This window comes from Gracilinanus agilis, chromosome 5, assembly GCF_016433145.1.
Source record: "Gracilinanus agilis isolate LMUSP501 chromosome 5, AgileGrace, whole genome shotgun sequence".
Classification (NCBI taxonomy): domain Eukaryota; kingdom Metazoa; phylum Chordata; class Mammalia; order Didelphimorphia; family Didelphidae; genus Gracilinanus; species Gracilinanus agilis.
The window spans coordinates 126,524,259-126,549,839 of record NC_058134.1 but is presented as its reverse complement, the minus strand read 5'-3'; the positions used below and the strand labels follow the sequence as shown (position 1 = coordinate 126,549,839).

Below are 25,581 nucleotides of genomic sequence, written 5' to 3'. Positions count from 1 at the left end.
CAATGGTATGGCTGGATCAAAGGGCAGGCATTCTTTTATAGCCCTTTGAGCATAGTTCCAAATTGCCATCCAGAATGGTTGGATCAGTTCACAACTCCACCAGCAATGCATTAATGTCCCAATTTTGCCACATCCCCTCCAACATTCATTACTCTCCCTGCTATCATTTCATCTAATCTGCTAGGTGTGAGGTGATACCTAAGAGTTGCTTTCATTTGCATTTCTCTAATTATTAGAGATTTAGAACACTTTCTCATGTAATAATTGATACTTTTGATTTCTTTATCTGAAAATTGCCTATTCATGTCCCTTGCCCAATTATCAATTGGGGAATGGATTTAATATAATCAAAATTAATTATTTTACATTTTGTAATTTTTTCTAACTCATCCTTGGTTTTAAAATCTTTCCTTAGCCAGAGATCTGACAAGTATACTATTCAGTGTTCACTTAATTTACTTACAATTTCCTTCTTTATATTTGTCTTTCACCCATTCTGGATTTATCTTGGTGTAGTGTGTGAGATGTTGATCTAAACCTAATCTATCCCATAACCAATTTTCCCAAGCAGTTTTCGTCTAATAATGGATTTTTGTCCCAAAAGTTGGGCTCTTTGGGTTTATCATACACTGTTTTGCTAACGTTGCTTATCCCAAGTCTATTCCACTGATCCTCCCTTCAGTCTCTTAGCCAGTACCATATTGTTTTTATGACTGCTGCTTTATAGTATGGCTTAATATCTGGTACTGCTAGGCCACCTTCCTTCACGGTTTTTTTTCATTATTTCCCTTGATATTCTTGATCTTTTGTTCTTCCAAATTAACTTCATTATAGGTTTTTCTAATTCAGCAAAAAAGTTTTTTGATAGTTTGATAGGTATGGCACTAATTAAGTAAATTAATTTGGGTACAATGGTCATTTCTTTATGTTAGCTCGTCCTACCCACGAGCAGTCAATGTTTTTCCAATTGTTTAGATCTAGTTTTGTTTGGAAACTGTTTTGTAGTTATGTTTGCATAATTCTTGTGTTTGTTTTGGTAGATAGATTCCTAAGTATTTTATATTGTCTAGGGTGATTTTAAATGGTGTTTCTCTTTCTACCTCTAGCTGCTGTGATGTCTTGTTCTTTCACTAAATTATTTTGTAGGATGATATTATTTAATTTCCAATTAGTTTTTGGTTTGCCTCTCTCTTACTAATAACTATTTTTATTGCATTATTATCTGAGAAGGTTACATTTATTATTTCTGCTTTTTTGCATTTGTTTGCCATGTTTCTATGCCCTATTACATGGTCTATCTTTGTGAATGTTCAATGTGCTGCTGAAAAGAACGTGTATTCCTTTTTGTCCCTATTTGTTTTTCTCCATATATCTTTTAACTCTAATTTTTCTAGGGTTTTATTCATCTCTCTTATCTCTTCTTATTCATTTTTTGGTTTGATTTATCTATATCTGATAGGGGAAGGTTGAGGTCCCCCCACTAGTATGGTTTTGCTATCTATTTCATCCTTGAGCTCTACTAGCTTCTCCTTTAGAAATTTGGAAGCTATACTGTTTGGTGCATACATTTTGAGTACTGATATTTCTTGATCGTTTATACTGCCTTTTATTAGGATGTAGTTACCTTCCCCATCTCTTTTAACATTATCTATTTTTACTTTGGCTCTGTCAGAGATCATGATAGCAACCCCTGCCTTCTTTTTCTCATTTGAAGCTCAATAGATTTTGATCCATCCTCTCATTTTCCCTCTACGAATATCTGTCTGTCTCATGTGTGTTTCTTGTACACAACATATTGTTGGATTTTGGTTTCTAATCCACTCTGCTATTTGTTTCCATTTCATGGGCAAGTTCATCCCATTCACATTCAGAGTTATAATTATCACCTGTGCATTTCCAGACATTTTGATTCTCTCTCCTATTCCTGTCATTTCTTTTTTCACTGTTTCCTTCTATACCAGTGTTTTGTTTTTAACCAGTTCCCATAATCCCCTCCCTTGTTGTACTTCCCTTTCTCCCCCCTCCCTTCTTATTTCCCTCTTATTGTTTTATAAAGCTATACCCCACTTCCCCCCAAGCCATCTCCCTCCCTAGTATTGCTTCCCTCAGCACCAGTTTGTTTGTTACCCTTCTACTTCTCTATAGGGCGTGAATCAATTCTCTGCCCCAATCAATCTAATTGTTCTTCTCTCTTTAAGTTGATTTCAATGCACTTAAGTATTGAATATTTCCCCTCTCTAACCTCTTTATCCTTACAGTGTATTGTTATTCTCCCCTGTTGATCCTACGTATTTCTTTATGGAATATAAATTTATTTCTTTTTGGTTTTTTTCCTATTTTTCTTATTATTATCATCTTACCCCCCTAGTTTTGTATATATATATATATATATATATCGCTTGACATTTCATCCTATACAGTTTGTCCCTGTTCCCTCTATGTAAACTTCTTCTAGTTACCCTGTTGGTAATATCAATTTTTAATATTTGCCAATATCTTCTTTTCTTCTTGGGATATAAATTGATTGGACTTGTTGTGTCCCTTAAAGAAAATAATTTTTTTCTCCTCCCCTCATTCTCTTAATTACTTTATGTTGATTCTCTTGAGTTCTGGGTTTGGGTAGCAAACTCTCTGTTTAAGTCTGTTTTTTTTTTTTTTTTGATGAATGTTTGGACGTCCTTGAATTTATTGAATGACCATACTTTCCCCAGCAATAATATAGTTAGTTTTGCTGGATAGTTGATTCTTGGTTGTAGACCCAGTTCTCTTGTTTTCTGGAATATTGTGTTCCATGCCTTCTGGTCCTTCAATGTAGATGCAGCCAGATCCCGTGTTATCCTAACTATGGTTCCATGATATCTGAATAACTTCTTTTTAGCAGCTTGTAATATTTTTTTCCTTGGCCTGGTAGTTTATGAATTTGGTTATAATATTCCTGGAAGTTGTAAGTTGTGGATTAAATGTAGGAAGCGATCTGTGGTTTCTGTAGATTTCCACTTTTCCCTTTTGTTCAAGAATTTCTGGGCAATTTTCCCTGATAATTTCTTGTAATATGCTACCTAAACTTTTTCTTTTATCATGATCTTCTTTTAAACCAATAATTATTAAGTTGTCTCTTCTAGCTCTCTTCTCCAGATCTTTGGTTGAATCAATGAGGTATTTCATATTGTCCTCAAATTTTTCATTTTTTAATTTTGTTTAATATATTCTTGCTGCCTTGTGAAGTCATTTGCTTCTAGTTGTTGAGTTCTGTTTTCTAAAGACTGAATTTCATCCCTGACTTTTTGGTTATCTTTCTCTTTCTGGTCTGATTTTCTTTATAGATCATCTTTTGCCTTCTTTGCTTCATTTTCAAGCAGGCCAATTCTGGCTTTTAAGATTTTATTTTCTTGTTTTACTTCATGTATTTCCTTTTTCAAATTGTCTTCAGCCTCTCTTGATTGCTTTTTGAGTTCCTAAAGTTATTGAGTTAATTGAGTTTTAAATTCTTGAGTTAATTGAATTTTGAGATCATCCAAAGCCTGTGTCCAGTTTTTTGGAACCACTTCCTCTTCTTCTATTTCTGTTTCATTTGCTCTCTTTTCACTTCCTTAAAAGAAGCTGTCAATTGTCATTTCTTTTCTCTTTTTCTATTGCGTACTCATGTTTTTTCCCTTCCTTGTTCTGCTAATTTGAGCAGATGTATTTAATGATCTTTGATGAATGATCTTCCCCCAGCTGGCATGGAGGTTTGTAGTTACTTTCTCTGCCCTCTGAAGACTTCTTATCTGTCCAATTGTTGGGATTAATCTTGTATTGATTGGATTAATCTTACTGCTTTATCTGTCCTGAGGCTAAAACCTTAAGGGGAGGGGGAAACAAACAAACAGACAAAAGAACTCCAAAAAACATGGGGGGACAAGAAGGAGCATTTTTGCTGAACTAAGCTCTCCAGCATTGGGGTCCCCCTGTGCTGTCCATTGTGTTTGATCTAGTTTTCTTTCCTCTTGACGCCCTGCATTTTCTATTTCGGTATAAGGAAGCCAAGCTGTCTGTCGTCTCGGGTTTGGCTCTCTCTAAGCCACCATCTTCTGGGCGTTTTTGCTGTTTTTCTCTAATTTTCTCCTCCAGTCACCTCTCCAGTGCCTGTGTTTATCTCCCTGAGTCTGACTCCAGCAAGGCCCTCTCTCCTGACCAGTGTGCCTACTTGTCCTGAGATTTCCCAGGCTGCTGGAGACTCTGCATAGCACGTGGGGGAGGCGTCCTGGGATCCTGAGATTCACCTTCTACATCCTCAGACCTGACAGTTCAAGAATTGAAGCCTTTTTATTGGCGTACCTCTTTAGTTATGCTACAGTAGGGTTCCCCTGCTCTGTCCCATTATTAGATTTGGTCTTCTTTCTTCTCAAAGCACATTGTTTTCTATCTCAGTGTGTAAGGGTGCGGAGGTTTTAAGTTTTCCTTCGTCTAAGCCACCATCTTCCAGGAAACCCTCAATTCTGCTTTTTAAGAAACTTTTTTTTTGTGCTTCTTTTTCTAGTTGACCAACTTTGCTTTTTAAGTTGTCATTTACTTTTCACACTGCTTTCATTTTTCCCCATTTTTTTCCCATTTTTCTTCAGCATGTCTTATTTGATTTTTTAATTCCTTTATGATTTCTTCTAGAGCTTAAGACCAATTCCTGCTTTTGTTTTTGCTTTTAAGTTTTATTTGTAGTTACTTGGATCTTACCTTCCTCTGTTATTTTTGCTCTTTGCCCTTTGTCCCCATAGAAGTGTTCAAGGATATGTGTTTTTTCTCTTGTTTGCTCATTTTCTGATCCTCTTTTTTTGCCTGTTTACTTGGAATTCTGCAAGCTCTTTGTTGTTTTTGTCTCCTCTGCTAGTTTTCCTTAGGGCTAATTCTTCACTCCAGCAGTAGACTCTTTAAAGGGCCCAGCCTGATGGACTTCTGAACCTCACTGTGGGCTGATTTCAGGGCCTGAGACTTCAAGGGGTGGCGGGTGATTCTGAGGTGTTCTTTTGCTGATGTAGCCCCTGTCCCAGGATACTGAAGTTAGCATATGCCAATTGGAGAATCTAGCACAATAGGTGGTAGAGTGGTTAGCCATTGCTCCTCTGTGTATAGTTTTGCTTATCCTTTTGCAGTTCCCCCTTAGCCTGTGAAAATCAACTTTCTTTGTCTATTTTAAGTTGTGTTCAGCAGGAGAGACCTATAACTCCATCTTGAAGTTGGGTTTTGATTCCTGTCATTTTGAAGTGCTTTTTAAAATTTGGTTTAGAAGTATTATAAGAGTAGTTTTGGCTCTTGCTGTTAATAAGCACCACTTGGCTCTGTTCCCACAGTGTGCCTATTAATAGTGGCCTTTACAAAACTCTCTTACCCAAAAAATAACTTGATTGTGTAATAATAAATGGAGCCTGCTCCTGAATGTTTGATTGAAGTGAAATAGAGAAAGTCTTTGTGGTGAGTCTCTCTTCCAGTTCTCCCTGCCTAATATACACTGGGAGACTTTCAGGGGTTGTCACTCTGAAACTGGGTGACCTGGATGGTAGTACCACCCCATAGGAGTTGGGGGCAAGGCTTCCCTATAAGACAAGGTATGTGGTATCCCAGTCTGATCCCAAATAAGAATGGGGTTCACACAAAGCTCCCCCTGATCAGTTAAATTCACCACATGTGGTCTCGCTTCAAGATGGAGGCAGCAACACCAAGCTGTGGTTTCCCTCTCCCTCATAGTCTCTCAGGGCACTCTGGAATGCTATCTGACTGATGAATGGCTTTAATTATTTAAAATTCAGGGAATGGTGAAATGGGTGAAGAGCAAAGGGATTTTGGGGTGCCCTCTTCTCTATTTCTATAGGGTTTGTCACTTGGGTGGAAACCTTTGGGGTTCCCACTCCTAAGCTTCTTCTCCCCCCTTTTCCTTCTGTTTCTATTTTTATTTTTCTATTTCTATTCCTTTCTATAATTGTAAGTTTGACTGAAAGGGGGTCTCTCAACAAGGTTAGGTAATGGGATAAGGAGACTAAGAGATTGCTCCCAAAATGGAGTCCAAAAACTTAGCTGACTCTATGGTTAAAGTTTTGATGGGTGAGATAGAAAGGAATGGTGTTGATTAGGGAATCAGGGTTTCAATTTCCAAAGAAAGATCCTTAGGAAGCCCTCAGGACTGGATCTGAGCTGGGATGTCCACCTCCTCTCTCCTCCCAGTCCTCCACCTGAAGACCTCTCCTCTCCTTCCTCCTCCTGAGAATTTCCCAGAATTCTCTCTGGTCTCAACTGTCAGTAACTGTCACCAACTGTCTTCTTCTGGCTCCTTTTGTCCCATCCCTCTTGTACAAATCTCATCCTTATAATGGAACTCTCAAACAAGATCTTAGAAAAACAGAGAGGGTAATATTTTGGGATAATGTGACCTTGTGAAAACCCTCACATTCTAGAGTCATCATTTCTTCCCTCTTACTTCACAGGAATATACATAGGAATTGTGGATGTTTTGCTCCTTACCCCTAAATTCTCCCGTGTCCCTGGTTTTAAGCTGTAACTATATATACTGCATCAACCTGTTTATTGTTCTTTACCTTGTTAGAATCACACAATCATATGTCTAAAGTTGAGAGAAACTTCAGTGACCTTGTACTTCTCCCTCATTTGGCAAATTAAGCAAATGGGGCTCAGAGAAATTATTTGTCCTAGCTCATACTGGTTTTAATTCCAGAGTTAGACTTTGAAAACAGATTTTCTGACTTGAGAATCAGTGCTCTTTCTATTGCACTAGACCCAGAAATAGCATACAAAATGCCAGAGTTTCTTGCTTAACAACAACATGAGGGTCATATATTTCCTTCCACAAAGCTCTCATTCAATCTGTTGGCTCCTTTTCACTCAGTAGGCTCTGCTCCCCAGTGTCCCATAGCCTTCGTAGCTCTTACCTATATAGCCTTCCCAGGAAAGGTATTTCAATTCATGGTCACGTGACCTCTATGAAACAGCACACATGGGCTCATAAATGTAGAATAGAGAATGAGATAATGTTGGCTATTAGACCTAGCATCTAAATTAAACAAATCTTTAGCTCATAACCCTAATTTCCTACTGTTTTGAATGGAACTTTTTTGCTAAAGCTTTTCCTTTCATATCCCTTCCATTAACTGGGGATGGTGAAACCTAGCTTTCTTCTAAAAATATAGCATACCTCTTGGAACTCACTTTTCTGTTGACTTCTTTTCTTATAGCTCCTGACATAGGGACAACGAAAGTGATTGTTATAATGAAAATGCCTGAGATGATACAGACAATGAGGAGGTACTTCTTTTTTATAAGGAAATGAACTCATTTAATCACCTCCATCTGAACTGTAACATAGCCAAATTCCTTGCACCCAGTAGTCATTTAATAAATGATTGTTGTCCCTATTTTTACTTTTAAATGCATTATATATTGTTATTACTTCTCCCATTTGAATTGGTTATCATCAGTAATTATTGGTTCCGTATGTCAGTAACCCTGAAATTGATTTATCAATGACTAGCAAAATTATATAGTACAAAGCCTGTCTTCCCTAACTATAAAATGAAATGAAATTAGATTTGTGGAAGTTTATTCTAATAGAATTTTAGATTTTAAGCCCAAAGGAACATTAGAGGTTTTTGTTCTACTTAATAATTTTACACATAAGTAAACTGAGATTTATAATATACATGAAATGATTTGAAGAGTTGAGGGAAAGTTAGGATTTTTAACATAAATGAAGTTTTTTTTATTAATAGAATAAGCTTCGGGCTTCGGTAAACAATTAATGAGTTCAGAGAGATGTATTAAGAATTATATATGAAAATAGTTCATATATATTACAATTTTCCATGTCATAAAAACAATACATCCTATCTGAAATTGTTATGAAAGTACATAGTAACTGGACAATGAGACATAAATAGGCTAACTGAAGTAGAAGGATTTCAAAATAACTTGGATAATTTATTTCTCATAGTAGATTCCAGCTATACTCCTGGTCAGAACAAGCAAAGAAAATATTTTGTATCATGTAACCAAATTTATGATTCAATTGACTTAAGAGGAATTTTGTGGTTCCCTCTAAAATATTCTGATTTCATGTTACAAAACATGAGAAAAAGGAGATACAGGACACTAAAATAAATTTTTTGGAAACAAAATCAAATGCACAAATTTATTGTTCTTTTGTCATGCGTCTTAGAGAAAATGCTATGCATTTTTGCTTGAGAATGAAAGGATACCTTAAAATTATTATTACACTGTTAATTGGAATAATTAGGTAACACACCTAGACACATATGTGTTTATAGTGGTAAAATCATGAAGAATTTCTGTTGACTCAAAGTAAACTGCTGTTTGTAGGTACTTTTTTGACTTGTAGATTTTTCCCCAAGTGTATAATGTATTGAAAATTCTGAATTCCAATTGAAAACAGAATTTTAAATTAATCTTTCACTTTTGTTGAACTTGCTCAAAAATGTTATCTCAAAATGTATACACAATGGGGGCAGCTGGGTAGCTCAGTGGATTGAGAGCCAGGCCTAGAGACGGGAGGTCCTAGGTTCAAATCCGGCCTCAGACACTTCCCAGCTGTGTGACCCTGGGCAAGTCACCTGACCCCCATTGCCTACCCTTACCACTCTTCCACCTATAAGTCAATACACAGAAGTTAAGGGTTTAAAATTTTTAAAAAAAATGTATACACAAAATATTTACTCCAAAAAGTATTCTTAAATATGAGAAATTTTTATGCTTTCCCTCCATATATTTACTTACTCCACAAAATAAAGAGAATAACTGAAATTCTTTTTAGATCTGATTGTTATTAGTATTTTACAGATTTGACTTTATTATTAAAAGCATGGTATTTCTTCATCCTGGGATTGAAAATTCTAGGTACAGTATGAGGGAGGATTTACCACAAAAAATTGGAGAAGAAAAAGAAGGGAAAAAATAAGTCCACAAAAAATGGAAACCCAACCTCATCTGTCTAGTCTAAGGTATTATTTCATTCTCTCAGATCTGTACATTTATTTTATAAGTCCAAATCCATAGTTTACTTGAATGTTTGGAGATTTTTCTCAACTCTGACATACTTGAGTAGTAGTAAAGTATTTTGAAGTACCTTTAAGAGTATTTGCCAACTTTTCTTGTAACATTATCTATCCATACAAATATTTATATTTTTAAAAAGTTTTATAAATCAAACCAGTTATTTTGCAATTTCTTTTTTTCATAGAAACAATCAATAATTTTATTAAAAAATTCTAGTGATGAGAAAACATACTGAAAATTGTGGAATGCAACCAAAGCAAATTTTTGGGAAAATACATATCATTATATACTTTAATTAATGGAGCATGCAAAACTCTTACTTAAAGCTAAAATAAAATCCTGAAAATCATAGGAGAGATTAACTAAATAGAAATATTTTTAAATTAATGTACTGAATAAAACTAGGAGCTTATTTTATTCCCTTTTTTAATTAAGAATATTTTTCCATGTTTCCATGATTCATGATTCTCCCACCCCACTTTTTCATCCCCCCTCTGTGAAAAGAAATTCTTGGTTCTCTTTCTCTATTCTGAGCTTACATTTGTGAAAAGGGAATCCTCTTTTCTCTTTGCCTAGTTGGAGTTAATGCTTTGTTTAACAATAAGTTAAGTACCCCTACTTAGTATCTCACTAAATTGTGAGGACAGGATTAACTCTCCTTTGTCTACTTTTCAATTAATCAACAAAAATTAAATACACCCATACTTAACTTTAAGTAGGTACAATCTAGGTGCTAACTAAGTAATAACTCAGTAACAAATGAATCCAAACTGGAGGACAACTCAGAAAAGTGTGAATCCTAGGAGAAGAGTTAACACCTTCCCAGGTGAGAAATCAATCCCACAGCCTGCCTCTGGGCAGGCCTGGACAATTTGGAAACTGTGACTGGCCCCATTGAAGAGGGGCAGGAACAGAAAACCACCATAAAAGCCACAAAATCCCTGAGCAGTCAGTCTGGTGAAGTTGAGTGTAGCAAGAATGTTTCCTGGATATATTCTTTGAGGGAACTTTACTGGAGACTGTGGCTTGGATGGTGACATCAACTTGGATTCTGACTCCTGGACTACTTCTGGTGAGTGAAAAGGGCAAACTACTTTCCTAGTTTCCTAAGAGACCAACTTCCATCTTGGAGGAGGCCTCATAGTTACTCATTACTGGCCCTTCTGTCTGAGGACTAGTATAGGTGTTTTCTCTCACCTCTCTCACATTTCCCTACTTTATAGTTTCCACTCTATTTTGTAAATAAACTTCTGACTTGAGATATAATAACTCCAGCGACTACGTTAATTCACATAATTTAAGTCCAACCACTAAAGTTAACCTTTACACCTCCCAAATCCAACAAGTAGTTCCATTGGATTATACATGTATCATTGTTCAAAACCTATTTCTGTTATTCATGTTATTCATATCTACAGTAGTACATACTTTAATATCACAACCCCAATCATATCCCTATCACATTATATGATCAATCACATATTTTTCTAATGCATTTCCATTTCCGCAATTCTTTCTCCGGATGTGGACAGCATTCTTTCTCACAAGTTCCTCTGAATTTTCCTGGGTCATTGCATTGCTGCTAATAGAAATGTCCATCACATTTGATTGTGCCATGATGTATCAGTCTCTGTGTACAGTGTTCTCCTGGTTCTGCTCCTTTCACTCTGCATCAATTCCCAGAGGTCATTCAGTTCACATGGAATTCCTCCAGTTTATTATTTCTTTGAGCACAATAGTATTCCATCACCAACAGATAACACAATTTATTCCATTCCCCAATCAATGGACACCACCTCATTTTCCGATTTTTGCTACCACAAAGAGTGAGGCTATAAATATTTTTGTACAAGTTTTTTTTTTTCCTTATTATCTCTCTGGAGTACAAACCCAGCAGTGGTATGGCTAGGTCAAAGGGCAGGCCATCTTTTAGAACACTTTGGGCATAGTTCCAAATTGCCCTCCAGAATGGTTGGACCAATTCACAACTCCACCAGCAATGTATTAGTGTCCCAATTTTGCCATATCCCCTATTTTGCAATTTTTAAAGTGGTAAGAAACAATAATTGATATGTATAATATCATCTTCAATGAAATCACATCTGAACTCTTCTGATACCTCACTGTGCCTGCCATGGAGGGAGACATAAACTATTTAGACAATTTGTGCACGTGCACGTGTTCATGTGTGTGTGTGTGTATGTGTGTGTGATAGAATCATCTTGGAATTCCATACTTCTTTTCAGAATTTTTTTTTGTAAACATCAAGAAATTATTAAGTACATAGCTGGTGGATGTATCTGCTATAATTTATGTAGAAACAGAAAATTTCCCTTAGCAAGTAAAAGAAAAAACACTGAGCTTTTATCAGAGGAACCAAATGCAAATTGCTCCTTAACTTCTGCAAAAACAGCCAAAGGAACAAGTCATTTCAAATTTGATTTAAATGAAATAATAACAGGAAGCTTATAAAAAGTGAAAAGCACTTATTTTGACATGAGAGGGCTTGTAACTTCATTGAATCTGTGGTTCGATGGACCTCTAGTTATATAGCCAGATTAGTTTTGTATTACCTTTTCTTTAAATGGTCTTTTTGAAGAAAGCTGGGTGGGATGGGGTAGGGGAAGATGATCAAATCTTTTATGCTTTACTAACACTTTAGTTTTTCTTAGTTTCTTATTTTAGTGGTTTCTGAGCCATAGTTTCTGGCATTATTGCATTTATAGTTACTACTTTATTTAACTCAAAGGAAGATTGGAAATTGAGAACAGTAACAAATAATCTTATTATATCAATAATAAAAAATGTGTCAACAAATATCATAGAATATATTTAGATCAAAATTGTATTTTGGAGTCCCTTGATTCTAGAACTAAGGAAACTGGGACCCAGAAAGTTAACATCCCCAAGGACTCAAAGCTAGTTAATATCAGAGGCGGAATTTGAATCTAGATTATTCCTGGGTTCCGAAGTTCAGTGCTCACTCTATTATGCCATGCTTACAATACATAGGATGACAGATGTAGAACTGGATGGGATCTTAGGGACCACCCAATCTAACCCCTTATGAGGAAACTGAAGCTCAAAATAATTAAATGATTTCTCCAAAATCATAGTAATCTTATCAAGGGCCTAGAAGATTTTTGACACCCTCCAAATACATGATAGAAAAATAAGGTGGCCTGGTCATGCAGCAAGAAAGATACCCAAGATATAAACAATGTGACTATCTCATGTCCAGTGATCAAAATAAGGTTCCTAAACATAGTATGTGGAGCTTTTGTGGAGGATTTATGAGAATAAATGGGCACAAGTAGAACTGAATAGGAAGAGATTGGGATAGGTACTGGAGAAGAGAGTTTACATATTTAAGTTCTGGAGGGATTGGTTTTATCTTTTTTGTGGCATGATGATGATGATGATGATGATGATGATGACGACGATGATTTATATGATTCAATTGGTGTAGAAAATTTCTACTGAGGAAACTGTCAGTACTTCAGACTGACCACTGCTTTGCAATTTACATCCTAGAAAGCTAACTTACAGATACAGATACCCTTCCCAAGGGTCACAGAACAAGTATGTGTCAGAGGCAGGTTATAAATGCAATTCTTCCTGATTTTCCTACCATCTGTCATTATCAATGACCAAGTCTGTATGTGAATTCTTTTGAACTTGGCATAACACAACAGACCTAAAATCCAGAGATGTATATTTCTTTTGAGAACATCTTTTCAGTGCATCCTCTAAAATGACTTCAGGCAGGGAAATCAATTAAAAGGCTATTGCAATAGCCCAGGAATATGCAAAAGGGTGATTTACACCAATAAAGGAGAGAAGAGAGCACTGACATATAATATTTCATCATAGAATATACTAGATTTGGCAACTAATTAGAAATGGGGGAGTGCATAAGAGATAGGAGTAGAGGATGAAGTGTCTATGTGTTAGGCATATTAAGAAAGGTAAAAAGCATTCCCATAAAGTTAAGTCACTTAAATTCTCTTCATGTAGTTTTCTTCATCTGGGAAGAAATATTACTTAGTACATCTCACTCATGTTGGAGAATCAAATGAGATAGTATATGAAAATAATTATGAAAGTTTAAAGAATTATATAAACATATTATTATTCTATTGAAAGATTAATTTAAAATTTAATTGTACTTGAAAATTTCCCAACTTCTCTTAGAAGGAATAGTTGCTCAATTCAATATCAATCATATGAAATGAGAAATTTTAGTCTAAAGAGAGAAGATTCACTGTTAACAGAAGAGGTGACTTCAGGTATTAGAAGAGCTGTTATGCAGAGGAGAAAAATCAATTTGCTTTGCTGGATCTAGAGGGCAGAGTTTCAGTGAGATTTCTTTAGACTTAGTGTCAAGCAAGAGGAAAAAATAAAACAAAAAACATCACCAAAAAAAAATAAATAAAAACTTTCATATAATTAAAGCTGTCCAAAAGTGAAATGGGTAGATTCAAGAGGTGGTGGTTGGCTTTCTCACTTTGGAGCTATTTGAGGAGAATCAGGATGATAATTCATCAGGTATGCTATAGAGGAGGTTACTTTTATATATGAGTTGAACTTGGTGACTATTGTGATTTCCAACTCAAATTTTTTGATTCTTTTTTTCAATTCATTATGCATTCGATACCAAGGAGTAGGTGCCATTCATTTTACTAGATGATGGATATTTTAAGACAAAAATAAAACAATTCAAAACCTTATTTATATCACCTTATACTACTAATGGCTAGATTAGGAATACTTTTTAAAGTTCTCCAATTTTATAGGTCATAACTAATTTGAACACTGTGAACAAAATCAGTTCTTCAAAAATAATCATAACTGTGAAAATTGATATTGAACTGTTATTCTTTGTAGTAACTTAGTGCCTGATAGGTATGCTGAACTAATAAGCTATAGTGCAGCAGACCAAGTTTCAGAAGATCTGGTTTCAAATCTATACTCTGTTACTTAATAATGGATCCCACTTAAGATGGTTTATAATTTATATCTGTGAATCAGACTGTCAATAATCATTTGTTTAACACTCACTAGATACAAATCATGGTGTTTGACAGATTCAACAAAAGGCAAAGACTATACCTAGCTTCAATGAATACACAGATTAATGTGGTAAAGAACAAGAAACTAACTTTGCACATACATGATAGATAGAGGGTAGGTACAAGTAATCTGAAAAGGGAAGGCATTGACTATTGAGCGTCCTTGGAAAGGTCTCCTATAGAATATGGGATCTGAAATGTATTGAAAGAATACAGGAGAAATGCTGGAGGTAGCAAGGCAGGACATTTCAGGTTTGGTGGTTAGTCAGGGCAAATTCAGGCATAACAAAAATGGAGGATCATATTAAAAGAGAAACAAATAGCCTAGTTTATCTGGGTGGTAGAATGAAGGGAAAGGAGTAAAGGGTAAAAAATTGAGAAAGGTGGGAAAAGGCCAGGTTATGAAGAACTTTGAATCAAACAAAGGAATTTAATATTTTGTTCCTAGAGCCCGTAGAGTTCATTGAGTGTGAAACTGGAGAATATGGCTGGGATGCAGTCTAGACACAGTCAGATATGCTTAAGAAATCGCCTTGGCAGCTGAATGGAGGAATGACAACAGTGGAGAAAGCCTTGAATCAGAGAGTCTAGTGAGAAGACTAGGTCAATAATCCAGCAAAAAGGTGATTAGAAATTGACCAAAAGCAGTGGCTGTATGACTGGAGAGAAGAGAATATAAATGAGAGATGTTATAAAGGTAGCAATGAAAAGATATGGTAATCATATGCATGTTGTGAGTAAGGAATTTATTCATGATAATGAGGACTAAAGTTTTCAGTAACTAGAAATTTTCAGGTATCCTTGATAGTAATAGGTAAGTTCAAAGAAAGGAGAGTTGTGGTAGAAATTCAATAAGTTCTGTTTTAGACGTGCTGACTTTGAGATGCCTATGGGAATTCACTTTAAAATGTACAAGAGGCAGCTGAAGATGAGTGACAGTAACTCAGCAGAAAGACAGTTCCTAGATTTATAGATCTGGGAATCATCTGCATAGAAATTGCCATTGAACCAATTGGAGCAAATGAGAATGTCAAGTTCTAGACTGACAGGAAGAAGACTATGAGAAAATATTGTCATAAAAACTTAGAGATTTCAGAAAGAAAGGTAACAAACATTACCAAAAGCTACAGACAGAAAAGAGGATCATGAGTGAGAAAAGGTTATTAACATTGGCAATTAGGAGATGACTTGTAATTTGGAGAGGGTAGTTTTAATAATTATATTAAAAGCTAGATTATACAGGGTTTATATAGTAAAGAAGAGAGGAAGTGGAGGTAATAATTGCAAACAGTTTGCTCAAGTAGTTCAGTCATGAAAGTTAGGAAAAATATAGGATAATAATATCATGGGAGAGCAGTTTGGATTAAGTAAAGTTATTTTTTGTTGTTTGATTTTTTTAAGGATGAGAAAGACATGGAGATATTTATAGGTAACATGGAAAGAGCCAGTTTACTAGAACTTTCCTCTCAACATTCTTATAAGTTAATAGTGTAACTGTCATTAACTATTTTATAGATGAAGAAAGTGCTACAAAGAAGTTAAGTGGCTTGCTTAAGGGTCACATATTTAGTAGATCTCAACTCTGATTTTAACCTAAGTCTCTCTAGTAAGCCTGAGTAGCTCTTTGACTAATTGCATGATATTAGAAAAGCCACGTAATGGCTCTAACCTCCATTTGTTCATCTGTAAAATGGAATAGATAGATAACATATATATATATATATATACATATATATATAATACAATTACATGTTGTATACNGGAAAAATATAGGATAATAATATCATGGGAGAGCAGTTTGGATTAAGTAAAGTTATTTTTTGTTGTTTGATTTTTTTAAGGATGAGAAAGACATGGAGATATTTATAGGTAACATGGAAAGAGCCAGTTTACTAGAACTTTCCTCTCAACATTCTTATAAGTTAATAGTGTAACTGTCATTAACTATTTTATAGATGAAGAAAGTGCTACAAAGAAGTTAAGTGGCTTGCTTAAGGGTCACATATTTAGTAGATCTCAACTCTGATTTTAACCTAAGTCTCTCTAGTAAGCCTGAGTAGCTCTTTGACTAATTGCATGATATTAGAAAAGCCACGTAATGGCTCTAACCTCCATTTGTTCATCTGTAAAATGGAATAGATAGATAACATATATATATATATATATATATATACATATATATATAATACAATTACATGTTGTATACTATCTACCTCACAATTCTGTTGAGTCAAGAGCTAATATTTGTATAAAAACATTCCATATAGAATCATCAATTATTGATAATAAATGTAACAGCTGATATTCCAATATTCCTCTAAGTTTTTCCAAGAATTTTATAAATTTGGAAATATTTCAACCTTACAACAACCATATAAGATAAGCAAAAAAAAAACTGTAAGATGAGGAATTTGAGGCTTAAAGTGTTTAAAGATGTATTAAGGTTCAAATAATGAATAGATGACTAAGCTAAACCATTATTAAAAACCATCATTTTTCTATTACACAGCATTTAACAGTCATCTTAAACAGAGACATCAAACTCAGAGCTCCAGTGTCCTGACCAATATTAAAATATAGTTGTGAATGTTTAACAAAAATAAATAAAAGATGCCAAATGAAATAATGTTCATTTGTGGTTTTCCAAGTCAACTTGTAACCTATAGGGATCTGATTCTATATGAGTATGTCACCACTAATAAAGTACCTGAAATTTATTTATTCCTCTGACAAAGTGATTGTGCCAAGTAAACTGTACACAATTTTGCAAGTGTGTGTGAAATGTCAACTATGTGTTCATTGCTGTGTTGAGTTTTGTTACTAAACTAATTAATTACTTGCTCGTTAGAAGCTTAAAATCCAAATGGAAGAATAAACATATTCCAAGGAAACAGGTAATCATATACTGTCCTATATTTTAAATATAAAATAAAAGTACTGTTCCAGATAACAAGATCCTATGGACTTCAGAGAAGGAAGAAGTCATGGAGGCGGTTAGGATGGCAGAGTAAGTCAAGAATTTGCCTGAGTTCTCTAAGATTCCCATTCAAACAACTTCAAAAAACAGTGATCCCTCACCTATCACTGGAGTAATGTTCCAGAGACCCTCGCAATAGCTAAAAATTTGCAAAGTAGCAGTGTTATATTTATTTTATTATATATATATTTTAAGACTTTATAAAACCTTCCCACTCTCCTATAAACCTTTTCCATACCTGTATTAACCTACAGTCACTGAGCTAATCAGAACTCAGGATATAGAACACAGTGCTATGGTTGGTTGCCTTTCATTCCATTTGCTAATAGTATGCTATGATAAGTGTAACTCCACACTTCAGAGTTATATATATATATTTTAAAACCTGCAAAGTTACTATGGTGACAAGGAAGATCACAAAATAAACTCCAAAGAGGATAACAGGATAACAAAAAGCTATATGTTAGTCACCAAGAAAAAAGGAAGAGAAAAATTGGAGTCAGAACCAAAAAAACTCATGAAAGATCTCAAGAAAGATTAAAAAAGAAACAAATGAGAGAGGAAGAAGAAAAATTGAGGAAAGAAATGAGAGTAGTGTAAGGAAATAATGAAAAAAGAGTCAACAGTTGGTAAAGAAAGCAAATGAAGTGGCAGATGATGTACATTAAGTTACTAAAGAAAACAATTCCTTAAAAAGTAAAATTGGTTAAAGGAAAAAGACATTCAAAAATAGTATGAGTGGAAACTGCCCATGAGAGATTAAAAAAGAAAATTAAAATAATGAAAAAAGAAGAAAAATTGAAATATAAGAAAAACACAGACATGGAAAATAGATCAAGCACAGATAATTAAAGAATTACCAGATTACTTGAAAGCCATGATTGTAAAAAGAGCCAAAAACATGTCCAGACATTTTTAAGGAAAATTGCATTGATATTCCAGAACCATAGAGAAAAAAATATGAATCAAAGAATCAATTTATCACCTCCTAAAAGAGTTCCCCAAAATGAAAACCCCAAGCAATATTATAACCAAATTCCAGAGTTCTCAGATCTAGGAGGAATACAAGATCCAGAAATAATTCAAATATTGTGGAGCCACAGATAGGATTGCATAAGATCTAGTAGTGTCTAATTAAAGGAGGAGAGAACTTAGAATATGATATTCTGGGGCAAAGGAGATGGTATTACAACCAAGAATCATCAACCCAAGAAAACTGACTATAATCCTTCAGAGGAAAATGAGATTTAATAAAATGAAGGAGTCACAAGCATTCTCAATGAAAAAAGTAGAGCTCAAGAGAAAAATTTTATTTTCCAATATAATACTATAGGGAAACTAAAAAAGGTAAAAAAGAGAAAACTTAAGTGATTCAATAGAGATTAAACTACTTACCTTTTAGCAATCAATAGTTTTCAAATTGTTCAGATTTAATTTTATTTGTGTAAAAATATTTTTGTACATGTGTTTATATAGTTTCTGGATTTGTCTTCAGGTTGCTATCCAAATATTTTATACTGCCTCCAGATATTTTAAATGGAATTTCTGTTTCTGTCTTTTAAAGTTAGGTTTTATTGGTAATGTGTAGGGATGTTATGTGATTTTGTGGGTTGTGGAACTTTTATATGTTGTTATGGTTATATGTTATATATAAAGTTATATGGAACTTTTATAAAGTTGTTAATTAGAATCTCCAACTCCCTTCCCCCTCTGACATCACTGAAAGCTGCCAGAAGAATCCTGCTGACTGGGATACCAAGGTGAAGGCTACAATAGGGAAAGAATTCCTTGATAACAGGGCGGGGAGCACAGCTCCCTTCAGACTCTGCACCTTCACCTACACCTTCAGCTTTTTCTGCCAGCTGGGGAAGATCTGACCTCAGGGCTCATTAATACTCCATCAGCCTAATCTAGTCAATCAGCAGAGCAGAGAAGAAGCCCCTTCAGGACAGAAGAGCACAGACCCACAGATTCAGCAAATAATAAGAGGAGCAAGATTACATCCAATGACAGGGGAGAAAGAAGGAAAAAAATATGAGTAGACAACAGAAAAAGAAAAAAGAAATTAAAATCAACAGCTTTTATCCATATAATGAACAAAGAGCAAATGAAAGAGGAGGGGACCAAGTAACACCAAGCAAAAATGCAGAAACTGGATTCAGGCTTTGGAAGAATTCAAAACACAATTCAAAAAACAATTAAGAGAGGCTGACGACAATTGGGAAAAGAACTTAAACAGCAAAATAAGTTATCTGGAAATAGAGGCAAATGAACTAAAAGAAGAAAATAGTGTCTTGGAAGCCAAAATTGACCAGCTTGAAAACAAGGCAAAGAAAGTGAAAGATGATCTACAAAGAAAATAGACCAGAAGTAGAAGGATGATCAAAAAGCCAGGGATGAAATTTAGTCTTTAAAAATTAGAATCCAACAACTAGAAGCAAATAACTTTACAAGGTGGCAAGAGTATATAAAACAAAATCAAAAGAATAAAAAAATCAGGAAAATATGAAATACTTCATTAATAAAACTACAGACCTAGAAAATAGATGCAGAAGAGACAATTTAAGAATTATTGAACTACTGGAAAATCATGACAAAAGAAAAAGCCTGGACATCATTCTAGAGGAAATTATCCAAGAAAACTGCCCTGATATTCTTGAACAAGAGGGAAAAGTGGAGATTGAAAGAATCCACAGATCACCTCCTACATTTCATCCCCTAATGACAATTTCCAGGAATGTTATAGCCAAATTCAAGAACTACCAGACCAAGGAAAAGATACTACAAACAGCTAAGAAGAAAACATTCATATGAAACCACAGTTTGGATGACACAGGACCTGGCTGTAGCCACACTGAAGGACCAGAAGGCATGGAATAAGATATTCCAGAAAGCAAGGGAAATGGGTGTACAACCCAGAATCAACTACATAACAAAATTGACTGTACTCTTGCAGGGAAAAGTATGGTCATTGAATAAAATAGAATACTTCCAAGCATCCCTAAAGAAAAGGCCTGACTTAAACAGAAAATTTGATGCCTAAACACAGAACTCAAGAGAACCACTAAAAGGTAATTAAGAAAGGGGGAAAAAAATTAAGGGGCCCAGTAAGTTCAAATCATTTGTATTCCTATTAGACAAGATGATATTGGTAACTCTAAAATGTTATTTTCATCAGGGTAACTAGAAGAAGTGTATTTAGACAGTACAGTGACAAACTATATAAGACAATATGTCAAAAAAACTAGGAGTAAAAAAATAGGATAACACTAAGAGAAATGGGAAAGAGATAAAATGGGGTAAATATATATTGCATAAAAATGTGCAGGGGGGAGGGAGAGAGAAGACCAATACAATAGAAGGGTGAAAGAGGTTGGAGACAGTCTCCAAGAAAATTTTAATCTTTATAGTGGGAAGGGTTAGAAAGGTTGAAATGGAAGGAAAACCTTGAAATCCAAATTCAATCATCAGCATCAGCATCATCATTATCAACATCAGCAGCATCAATGTCATCAAAGACATCACTGAAGTCATCATCAACATCAACATCATCAGCAGCAGCAATATCATCCTCATCATCATTATCAACACAATAGCATCATAATCATCAGCATCAACATCATCATAATCATCATAAACATCAACATCATCATCATCAACAACATCAACATCATTGTCATCAACAACATCATCAACATCATAATCAACATCAACACTATCTACATCAACAACATCATCAACTACTTCACCAACATCATCAACAACATCATCATCAACATCATTACCAACAACAACGTAATTGTCACCATCATCATCAACACAACAAACATCATCAACATCATCATCAATATCAACAATAAACTATCCATCTTTTCCTGGCCCAAGAAATATTTCTGCTAGGTGACTTAACCTAATAGCATACGATGCAGAGTACTGAATGAGAATCAAAAGACCTAAATTCTAGGGTTGAGTGCCACTATGTGTCCTTTGGGGGTAAAAAGAAAGTCTTCCTTTTCCTGGACTCAGTTTCCTCATTTATATATTAGGCAGCTTACCTCAACTCTGCATTAAGTTGATTAAATCAAAGAATAATCCAGGTGCAAACAAGAAAAGAAAAGCTTTCTGTAGCATGGTAGCAAAGTTCAGAAAATTAAAATGCCTGATATAGCTTGGCCCCTTAAGTCCCTGCATGACTAAGGCACTTTGTTCCTTCTGAGGATGAAGATATACCTTTTCTTTTCTACACCTAAGAGCTCCTTGCCAATGTAGTTTATGCTTAACATTTTCAAATAAGACATTGATTCAATGCAAAGAGTACTTAATTAAAATGGAATAAAATATTAAATAACCAAGGAAAAGAAAAAAATGAGCACAAGAAAAAATGAATTTGTTAATTATTATGTTATATTATAACATATAAATAATATATGCTAATTAAACTAGTTTTATTAGTTGATTCAGATTCCTCAAGAATATTATATCATCTTCAAAGAATGACAGTTTTGTTTCTACATTTTCTATTCTATTCATTTTTCTTCTCTTCTTGGTGTAGTTAGAATTTCTAGTACAATATTGAATCGTAGTGATGATAATAGGTATCCTGATCTTATTGCAAAATCTTCTTCCTTATTTACACTTTTATGTGTTAAGAAATTTTTAGCAGGATGTTTTCAGAGAAACCTGGAAAATTTTACATGGACTGATACAAAGTGAAGTGAGCAGAACCAGGAGAACATTGTACATCTTAACAACACTGTATAATGATCAACTTTGAAAGATAACTATATATAATGCAAAATTCCCTGATCATTCTTGGAGTTATGATATAAAATTTAATATACTTCATGAGAAAGAACTATGAAATCTGAAAGAAGATTGAAGCACATTACTTTTTAAATGGTCTGTTTTTTTTCATATAACTGTTATATAGATAATTTGCATGACTGTACATATTTTATCTATATCACATTTGTTGCATTATCAATCATAGAACAGGTGAGGGAGAAAGAGTAAGAATTTGGATTGAATTAAAAATTTTAAAAATAATTTTATAAATTGTTATTACATTTTATTGGAAAAAATAAAAAATAAGGAAGCTATCAATATGAACTTGAGTGGACAGAGATGGCTTGAAAGAATGGTCAGTCTGAAACTGTATAGGCAAAGGGAGATTAGGTTTGTACTTCTAATTTAATGATAATTATAAGCCAGGCTTTTATTACCTAGGATGCTGAAGATAAGGAATTATATTAATGACAGCCCTCTGAAAACATCTAAAATCAAGCAACCAATCTATCATTCTTGTGCAAATTAACCTTTAAGTTGTCTTTTTCATAAGAAAACAAATTAAGCAATATTTCCCACAAAGCTCATCAAGTACATTATTTTTCTTTCCTGTTAAAGACAGTTAGAGGGTTTTGACTTAACCTAGCTCTTTATTCCTGAGAGTATACAGGAAAGTATTAGCTCTTCTCTATCTGGTGGATTTAATGAACTAGCTGGGCACTTATCATTATGGTTTCCTGAGCTCTAATACGTTAAAATCAGAATGATTTTCTGTCACAAAGACCAGAACATGATCTGAAAAAATCCATGAAATATGCCCAAGGACATTGACTGTGATGTGCTCATTGTGTCATCTGTTTCTCTCAAATATTAGAAAAACCTATGTGATTGATTTGCAGCTGAGCAAATATAAAATTTTAAAGAAAAATTTTAAAGGATAGATGAAGAGGAAATGACTCAAAGGGATTCCCCTGCTCTGTGAAAGGAGCTAATATGTCTTTAAAGACATATTACAGGTGCTTAGGGGACTGAAATCTTGTTTACCTCCCATGACAACAGTTACTCAAGAATTATCCAGCCATTTCTTTCAGTCCCCATTTAAAGAAATTCATTGAATTGTGACTGATATATTTGGGTCTCTCCATATTTTCCCCCTAATATACATGATATATTCAGAAAAAAACCACAGACTCAAGCTTATTTCTGGACCTTGGAAACAAAATACTTGACTGAATAATTTTTAAATGCTACAGAAACTCTTTTTTTTTCTCCTCAAACCCCTAAGCCCTTGACACAGCCTCATTTGGTATTCTCTTCTGTATGTACTGTTCACAGCATGTAGCAGTTCCAAAAGACATTAGAGCTGTGAGGCGCTGGGAACCTATGGATCAAATAATTACTATTTCTTCCATAATATATTAATTCAGGATGGTTTCTCTTTTGTTTCCTCAATGTTAATGGTTCTGTGTTCCCCCCGCCCCCTGAAATGGTTGGATTGCATTTCTCTTCAAGAACATTTTCAGCTGCTTAGAGAACTCAATGTTTTTTTGGTTTTTAAATAGTTGATGGCTCTTGTGATAGCAGAATGGGAAGAGAAAAAGAAAGAAGGGAGATGATGTATAAAAATTTTAAAAATAGCTACAATTAAGATGGGACTTCAATTTTTTGACACATTTGACATATATAAGCTGAGCCTCATAATAAACTTGTGAAGTAGCTGCTATTAGTCATTCTAATTTTCTACACAAAGAAATGGAGGCACAGAGAGGTTAAGTAATCTGCCTTGGGTCATACAGTTAACTAGTAATGTCTGAAACAGATTACAAATTTTGGATTTCCTGACTTCGTCATGGCACCTAGCTGCCTCAATTATTTTTAGAAGTAGATCCAAAACTTTTTTCTATAACACACTTTTTGAGTCACTCTTTACCCTCCTCTTATATTACTCCAATATAACTTATCCATGTTAGTATTTTTTGCAATGGTTCAGAACCTAAGATTTCAATGCTTGACTATCCCATTGAATTCTTCTACCTATTTTCCCACAATTCTTTTGGATCCACCATCAGTGGAATACTATCATCCTTGAGGTCAAACCATCTGACATTTTGAAAACGTCAAGGTCAAGATACAAGATAAGGAAAGTATTTTTTTTCCTGATCAACAAAAAATTATTTTTGCAGACGGTTGCTCAACTGAAAGATCAGTATAATTTATCTGACTACAACATTCAGGAGGAATCTACACTTCAACTTGTTCTGAGGCTTTGGGGTGGTGCCAAGAAGAGAAAGATGTCTTATATACTCCTAAAAAGAAGAAGCATAAGAGAATGCTAAGCTTGCTACTCTGAAGTACTTACAGGTTCATGAGAATGGCAAGATTACCCACTTTCAAAGAGAGTGACCTTCTGATGAATAGAGTACTGGAGCTTTTGTGGCTTGACATTTTGACAGACATTATTTTGACAAGTGTTGTCTAAACTACTACTTCAACAAGCCAGAAGACAAGTAAATGTATATGTCTCAATAAAATAATCAACCATTTAAAAAATCCTGCCTGAATGTGTTTGTTCCATATAATGGAGAACTTGGTTGGGCTTTTTAGACATTGTCTGAATTTCAAAGGAGTATCTGCTGTTCTTTGGTTATTCCTTGCTCTCAAGGCATAGTCAGTGATGTTTTTATCCTATCACATATTTCTTTAATGATATCCTTTATACAGCTGCTTTATAGGGTATCAATAAATATTGTTCTGGAATGTCACTAGAAGAGACATTCTTCTTTTTTTTAAACCCCTACCTTCTGTCTTGGAGCCAATACTTAGTATTGCATGGTTATATACATTTTATCTTAACTTAAAGCTCCATTATATTATCTGGTTCTAATCTCTTTTATAACCTTGCTCACCCCTGTCTTGTGTCCTCATTCTGTCTTGGAGCAATTGGCTCCAAGACAGAAGAAGAGTGGTAAGGGTTAGGCAATGGGGGTCAAGTGACTTGCCCAGGGTCACACAGCTAGGAAGTGTCTGATGTCAAATTTGAACCTAGGACCACCCATCTCTAGGCCTGGCTTTCAATCCACTGACCCACCCAGCTGCCCCCAAAAGACATTCTTCTGACTCAAAGTGAACACATTTTTTGAGAAATGTAAATATTTCATCAAGAATGAGAGTTAGCCCTGAGTTTAGAGATCTAGGAGGCAGACATTTCTAGTTATGGTTTCATGCAGGTGGGCAGAGGAATAAGATAGAATAAGGACACAAGACAGGGGTGAGCAAGGTTATAAAAGAGATTAGAACCAGATAATATAATGGAGCTTTAAGTTAAGGTAAAATGTATAACCATGCAGTTACCTCTAATTCGAATCAGATTTTATATCTGATGAAAAGTCAGAACCATTCTCAAAATCAAGATGAACAAGGAAAGTGAGATACTAAAGCAGCACAGATATAAACCCTTAGAATATTCTGTTTCAACTTAGTTGTTGTTTTTCAGACATTCAGTCATGTCCAACTCTTTTTGACTGAATGGATATTAATATACTAAGCCTTTCTATCTTTCACCATATATTAAAGTCTGTCCAAGCTCATATTCATTGCCTCCCTGATACTATCTATCCATCCTATTCTTTGTGTCTCCTTTTAACATGTATCTTCAAACTTTCTCAACATGAGGGACGTTGCAATGAGACTTGTCTT

The 25,581-nt window shown here is 34.6% G+C and overlaps 1 pseudogene; it reads left to right on the top strand.

The window, feature by feature from the left end:
• Nucleotides 1–24,396, top strand: part of LOC123249947 — a 91,180-nt pseudogene extending 66,784 nt beyond the window's left edge.
• The last annotated feature ends 1,185 nt before the right edge of the window (nucleotides 24,397–25,581 follow it).